This window comes from Corvus hawaiiensis, chromosome 24 (assembly GCF_020740725.1).
Source record: "Corvus hawaiiensis isolate bCorHaw1 chromosome 24, bCorHaw1.pri.cur, whole genome shotgun sequence".
NCBI lineage: Eukaryota > Metazoa > Chordata > Aves > Passeriformes > Corvidae > Corvus > Corvus hawaiiensis.
Genome location: NC_063236.1, coordinates 4,963,175 through 4,970,819, shown reverse-complemented (window position 1 = coordinate 4,970,819; position 7,645 = coordinate 4,963,175).

The following is a 7,645-nucleotide window of genomic DNA, read 5'->3' as shown; positions in this document are numbered from 1 at the left end:
AGATGCCTGGCCCTGTCCCTGCTCTCGGCCAAGGAATGCGGAGCAGACCTCTCCTCCGACACCCGGGATTTCCGACGTGCCTGCTCGCCGGAGATTCGGGACGGCGACAGCTGCTCAGCCGGGATGGGGCTCAGCAGAGCCTCCCCGTTCAGCCCCAGCCCGAGGCTTTGCACATCCACGTCTTGTCCTGCTGAGGGTTCGGGGTTAGTTTGGGGTGCAGCCCGCGGGGAGTGATGGGGGATGATGTCCTGCTGTCTGTGCCGGCAGGGATGGGAGCAGCAGTGACAGCACCAGCAGACAACCCCTCGCTCACCCATAAATGCCAACTCATCCAGTTTGGGTTCCCTGGTGAGCTGGGAGGGAGGTGGGACAGGGCTGCTCCTGCAGCTCTTGTGTCCCCATGGGCCTCGACACCTTCGGTGCCCCCTCACTCCCATCCAGGTGCCCCAGTTTCCCCATCAGAAAGTCAGGGATCATGATGGAGGTCTAAAATCTGTCTGGAGAACAGTTTTATTTTTGTTATTAACTGTCATTGCAGGTTTGACCCGGGAGGGAGGTGAGGGATCAACAGAGAGGTGCAGGTGGCTGAACAGCCCTCAGACCAATTGGACCCCAGTTTGGGGACAATACTGGGTGCCTGAACATACCAACCCACTGGGCCCCACCTGGGAATTCTCGTGGGTGCCCTGCTGCAATCACCCTGTGTGCTCTGACCCACCAGGATCCCCATTTGGGGACCAAACTGGGTACCCTGACCCACGAGTCTGCTGGCTCCCAGCCCAGGGACACACTGTGTGCCCCGACCTCCCTCCTTGCCCAACTGATGAGGGGATGCTTTGCCCCACTGCAGCACTAAACCCCCTGTGTTTCTGCCCCTCCATGGCTTCCCTTGCTCCATAACCCCATGGCCTGGATGTGACCCTTCCCCTTCCACTCCCTAGCCCCAAATTACAGCTGGAGGAGGGATTCACCCAGCAGGACCCCCACTAATGAACCCCACAGTGGGGTTTCCTGTCTGGACCCCCCTCACCCCCCCATGCCAGGGGCATCCCCAGCTGCTCCATCCCCTGCGTGGTGGCTCTGGCCGGGCTGTCCCCACATGTGTCACCCAGGGAGCGGGGGGGACTCGGGTTGTCAACAAGGGGTTGTTTTCCCCGGGGTGGGACAGTGTGGTGGGAGCGAGCTGTAGGACAGGTGGGTGTTTGGAGGAAGACCCGTGAATGTGAGGGATTCAGTAGTGACATGTGGCTGCTGTTTGACCCCGAGAGGGGACAGCTGTCCAGGCAGGAGAGGGCATGATGCCCAGAGATGGGACCTGGGGACAGCAGTGTCCCTCAGCAGGGCCAGCAGAGTCCCTCGGCAGGGACAGCCCTGACACGGGATGCCAGGAACCAGCAGGGAGGGCTGGGAGGGACCTGGCTTGCTGCCAGCCAGGTGTCCTGGGTGGGTGACCATCAGCTTGTCCCCATGGTGGACATGTTCCACTCCCTCCATGGCCTGACTGGGGCTGATGCTGAAGGACCAGGGTCTGGTGAATAGAAGAAAAAGGAGCTTGTGATGTTCGTGTCGAGCTTTCAGGACATGAACCGGTGACTCCTGTATTTTTCTGCTCCCACCCCAAGTGACAGCGAATTTTGGCACACGGAGTTGTGACATCCACCCTCCTCTCCCCCCATGGAGGGCACTCAGAGAGACAGGGAGGGAGGGTTGTGACGATTTTGTGGCTTCAGCGTGGGATTCCCGGGGGAACAAGGGACAGCGGACTCCCCCCCTGGACATGCCAGCAGTGATGCCGGACGCGCCGGTCCCCAGGGAGGGGCCCCCAGCCCTTCCGGAGAGGCCCCACCCTGCAAATTCCCCTGGCAGGGGCAGAGCCTTTCGGTGCCTTCCCTCCACCCCGGTTCCCCCCTGTCCGGGGGGCCGAGCCTCAGCAAACCCCGACCCCCACTCGCATTCCCAGCTGTCGCCGCTCCGGCACCGCTCCAGGGGCTGGAGGAGAATCCCGGCCCGGGGCCGGGCAGAGCTGCACCCCATGGGGGTCCCCGGGCCAGCCCCGCCCGGGGATGTCCTGCTGCCAAAGAGCCGATGGAGCTGGAGCACAGGCAGGGGAGAGGAGAGCCAGGAGGATGAGGAGGGGCTGGGAAGGGTGAGAAGGCCTCGGGGGTTTTGGTGTAGGGAACGGAAAGGGGATAGATGTTTCTGGGGTGCTCCCGTGCCGCATTTCAGGGGGTCAAGCTCCTCCCAGCCCACCTCAGCCACTGAGGAAATGCAACCCCTGGCTGCCTGAGAGGAAAAATGCCTTGAAAGGCAAATTTGTGGAACCATGAGTTTGTGACCAAGGATAAACCCTCCATTCCCTGGTCAGGTCGCCCAAGGGTCCCATGGGACCAGGGAGGGTCAAGGTCTCCGGCTCCGCGCAGGAGGAAGGGCAGAGGGAGGCAGGAGGGATGCGGGAGGGATAGAGGAGGGATGCGGGAGGGATGCGGGAGGGATGGCAGGAGGGATGCAGGAGGGATGCAGGAGGGATGGCAGGAGGGATGGCAGGAGGGATGGCAGGAGGGATAGAGGAGGGATGGCAGGAGGGATGGCAGGAGGGATGCGGGAGGGATGCAGGAGGGATGCAGCAGGGATAGAGGAGGGATGGCAGGAGGGATGGCAGGAGGGATGCGGGAGGGATGCAGGAGGGATGCAGCAGGGATGCAGGAGGGATGCAGGAGGGATAGAGGAGGGATGGCAGGAGGGATGGCAGGAGGGATGGCAGGAGGGATGCGGGAGGGATAGAGGAGGGATAGCAGGAGGGATGGCAGGAGGGATGCAGGAGGGATGGCAGGAGGGATGGCAGGAGGGATGCAGGAGGGATGCAGGAGGGATGCAGGAGGGATGCAGGAGGGATAGAGGAGGGATAGCAGGAGGGATGCAGGAGGGATAGAGGAGGGATGCAGGAGCCATCAGCCACCGCAGCTGGACGGGAGAGGGCACCAACAGCCCGGTTATCCACAGCCGAGTCCGGATTCAGGGACCGCGAGTCAGAGCCCGAAGGCAGCTCAGACCCCTTTGAATTCCCCTTTTTTAGGGGGAATCCGCCCTTCTCCCCGCAGGATCCAGGGTGGGGGCCCAGCCCTTTGCCTGGGGGCTGAGAGTGGGGATCAGGATCTGGAAACCTGTTTCGTTTGTGTCCAGCTTCAGCTCTCCAGCAGGGATGATCCCAGCTGTTTGTTTCTGACCCCCATATGGGAGAAAATCTCGAGGTTTGTTTTTTCCCCGGCGTAATGACCCCAACAGGTGTTTTTCCTGCCCGATGGCCGAAAATAGCTCCCAGGGTTTGGCTTCCTGCGGTTCCTGCCCCAGTCCCAGTTCCCTCGTTCATCTTTTAGGCCAAAACATCCTAATCCGGGGAGGGGAGACTCCAGGGAACTGGGGAGATTTCCCGGAAACACTTTCCGTTGTGTTTTCCTGCTCATCTGGAGATGAAATTGTCCTGGAGAAGGAATTTTTTGCCTCAGCTGTAGCAGACACATTTGTCCCTAAATCTGTTTTGGGGAGCAGCCAGCTTTCATCCCATAGGGAGGGACAGGAATGTGATTTGAGATGTTCCCCTCTCTGTTTCTTCTGCAGCAGAAATATAAAATAATATTAATAATATTAATAATGAACCATCAGTTACTAATTAATAATCACTCAATATATTAATTGTACAATACCATTTAATGTTGTTATTATTATTATTATTATTATTATTATTATTATTTCTTCTATTTATTCTCTTTCTCCTCTGTCCCTCATGGGATTTTCTTTCCCAGTGTCCATGTCCCATCTGGTCCCTTTGGCCCCATGGATTTAATTGCTTTCGGGAAGTGCAATGGCTGGGGGAGGGGGGAACCCCTCAGCCACTGGAGTTCAGGTTGGTCTCTGCCCTTCCAAGAGCATTTATTTAGGCACGTGAAACTGGGAGTCCCAGTTGCCCCAGGGGCTGGGCAGGTCCCTTGTCCCCAGGAGGGGACCCTGGGCTTCTTTCCCAGATTCCCAGTTTCCAGTGCCTGGGTACCTTTTAATCCCAGGGGATCCCTAGAGGTGCAACATCCGAGCTCCTGCCCCCCTACAGTATTTTGGGAAGGGTGAGCAGGTGTGAGTGTCGTGGGGACACACTGGGGAGGCTCCTTCCCTGCTCCATCCCCGCGTGTCCTGGGTGGAGGAGACGGACATGGATGGCAAACACTGCTCCAGCCAAGGCTTTTCGTGGAAAGGGCTGCTCCGGGGTGAGGAGAGGAAATCTGGGGCTACTGCCTTCACAGCCCCTGTCGGGGTCTCTGCCCTTCAGCCCGGTGCTTTTCCCAGCATTTCCCAGCAAGCGAACGCGGTGCCTGCATTCCCCATCGGCCCACCCCCACCCCCGCTCCCCCAGAGCTCGGAGACAATCTGGGGGGTGTCAGCCCCCCAAAACTGCAGCCGCCCAGCCGACACCCCCTGGCCTGTGCAGCACTGAGGGACCCCCCTTTTCCCTCCTCTCCAACCCCTGGAGCCGCGCGGCTCCGCTGTGGCAGCAGGTCCGGGGCATCACCGAGTCACACCCCGGGCACAGATTCCTCCGGAGCTCCGCGGTGGGAGGCTGGATGACCCCACGCCAGGCCCTGCCCCCCAGATCCCCCAATCCATGGGAGGGGGGGTGCAAAGGAAGCAGGACCCTCCGCGTCCAACGGAGCTGATGCGCCCCGAGCTCGTGGCGGGGACTTCTGGCCCCGCGTCCCCGAGGAAGGCGCCCAGCTGTGGGAACGTCTCCCCGATCGTCCCGGGGCTGCTGTGAGCCCTGCGGAATGTCACATGTCCCTCTGCAGCGTCACCGTCCTGGACAAGCCATTCCCCGGGGATCGGCCGGGACGCTGCTTTCGCCGGCGCTCGGACGGTTCCAGCGGTGTTTGTGCGGCTCTAGGGCCGCGGGGGAAACGATTCCAGCTGGAAGAGGAGACGTGGAACAGGGCAGGAGGCGGGTCCCCTCTGCTGATAAGGAATTTTCCACGTCTTCCATAGGAATCTGCAGGTTTAGGCATGTGGGAAGGGTTTGAACAGCTTTTCCTACAACAGAGAACCTGCCCAATGAATTGCTGTCCTGAATTAATTTCTGGATATAAAAGAATTCGCCTTAAATTGGTTGGAAGGCAATAATGAGGGCAGCAGCCAAGTGCGAGGCTCAGAGGCTGCAGGAGCTGGGTGGAAGAAGAGCTTTTGGAGGGTGGTGAGGTGGTTACAGTCTGTGAGAGTCTGAGTGGGGGGAAAAGCTCTGTTACCGAAAGCGAGAGCTGTAAATGACAGCTGGAAGCTAAAAGCAGGGAATTTAAATATAGAAATATGGGACATAACACTAAAGTGAGAGATACGGGCTTGGGGAGCAGCAGTCATGGTTTCCTGGTTTCCTTTTTGCCATCTCTCCATCCTCACCCAGAGGCACCGATCCAGCCCAGCCCAGTCCTCCTTGGACATTTCCCTCTGTTGCTGTCACTCCTTCATCCCGGTTTTCTCCTTCACCCCAAATCCTCGTTTTCCACTGCCCCTATAGTGTCCCCAGGTGTTCCCAGGCCATCACAGCACCAGGGCTGGGGCTGGCCCTGGGCTCTTCCAGCCACAACACCCACTCAGCTCTTCATCCCCTCCCCAGTATTTCCCCAAAGATCAATTAGAAATTTACTTTAGCATCTCCGAGATCCATCAAGAGAAGCAGCTCCCCTCATTCATCCCTCGTAGCAAACCTGAACTCACATTTTTCCTTTTACATTTTCCTCTCACACAGCCATTTTTTCCCCCTTTCCTGAGCAGTCACTGTTTCACGCCAGTCTTTGCCCCAGAAGGATCTGTCATCCCTGCCGGGTGTTCCAGAGCCCTCACAGCGCCGGGCTCCCTCCTCCCTCCCCACGGCACAGCGGGGCTGGAGGAGCAGGCACCGTCCTGCCCTTCCACGGGCCACTGCAGCTGAAACCGGAGGCCAAACAGCGCTGGGTTTGTTCAAGGGGTGGCCCTGGATGGGGGACAAAGGGTTTGAACCATCCTCTAAACTGCTTGGCGGGGTTGGAAAGGTTTAACCCCCTCCTGCTCCACAGAGCCGGCTGGAAGCGGCGGCAGGAATAGCTCCTGGCCCTCAGCCCGGCTCGATAACACTCCCGGGGCTCCCTGGGGAATAAAATAATCCCGGTGTGGCGAGGAGGAGGCAGCGGCGCGGAGGCAAAGGGCCCGGATCGGGATGTGGGGCGGACCTCGGGACAGACCTCTGCCCTACCCCGCTGCCCTGCCAGGGACGGCGCTGCCAGAGCTCCCGCGGCTCGGCAGAGTTTTCTCTTCCACCCAGTGGTGTCTCAGCAGCTCCTCCCTGACAGGGAAGCACAAAAACCTGGCAATATCCTGCTGTGCCAAGGCACCCGGCACAGTGACCCAGCTGCCTGTGGGCAGCATCTGGCTGGCATCTGGCAGGGATCCGAGTGGGGCCTGACCCATTTGGCTACTGTGGGAATCTGTAGCATCGTGGATGTGGCATCTACCCAGGCTACCCAGGGAGCCGGGGCACATCCTTGTGCCTGCACAGGGCTGAGGGATCACAGGCACCTCCCGTGACTCAGTTTCTCCCTCGGCGCACGGGCAGCGCTGCCAGCCCCCTTCCCAACCTGCTCTGAGTAACAGCAGTGGCATGTGCTCAGGGGGAACAGGCAGTCCACAGGGAAACAGCCTTTCCTTCATCCACTCTCTGGGATTTGCTGGTTTAAATTATCTCCTGAGATGTTTTCTGCACTGTGTCATTGCTGCTGGGCATCTGCTGCCGAGCCCAGATGGGGATGCACCACCCTACAGAAGTCTGGTGCTCCTTGATCCCCAGACGGCTTCCCAGGGCCGTGTATCCCATTAAATGGAAGAGAAACTGAGCACAAGTCACAGAGCAACCGTGTCCTGAGCGAGGTCCGTCCCCAGGGCTCTGTGTCACTGGCACACACAGAGCAGTGGCCCCACCACTATGGGGTGAGCATCATTCCCAGACATCTCAGCACAGCAGAGGCCTCCTTGGAAAAGCTCCGGGGTTTCCCTTTGTTTGCTGCTTCTTTCTTTGCCTTGCGCCATCCTCTGTGGACCCACCAGACTGTGGCACTCAGGGGGTCACTCGTCCTAATTAATATCTCTCAGAGCCATCAGCCCTCCAAGCACACATCTCTGTGCTGCTGGCACCAGCCACGCTCCTAATTAACTTTCCTAATTAAGAGGCCCCTTTCCATGACCAGAAGTGCTGTGGGATGGTTGCCATGATGGAAGAGGTGGAGAAATCCTCCACTTCTCCTGCCCTGAGCACCCGGAATGGCACCATGGAGCTACTCTTTGTGCAGGTAAACTGAGGCAGGAGGGGGAAACTCACACCCCAGAGAAAAGCTGAAGAAGGATGGGCAGAAATGAACTCCCTACGCCCTGACTTGTCTCCCTGGAAAAGCATTTCTTGGCTGCTGCCGAGCCCTGAGGTTCAGTCAGGGTTTGGTCTCATCAGCCGGCCCAGACACGCCACAGCCTCGGGTGCATCCTGCTGGCATCGAGCCAGGCACCAACCGTCCCCTCCTGCCATGGCCACAGGCTGCTCCTGTCCCCAGCTCATGGGAGCTGGTGCAGGAAGCCACAGCATGTC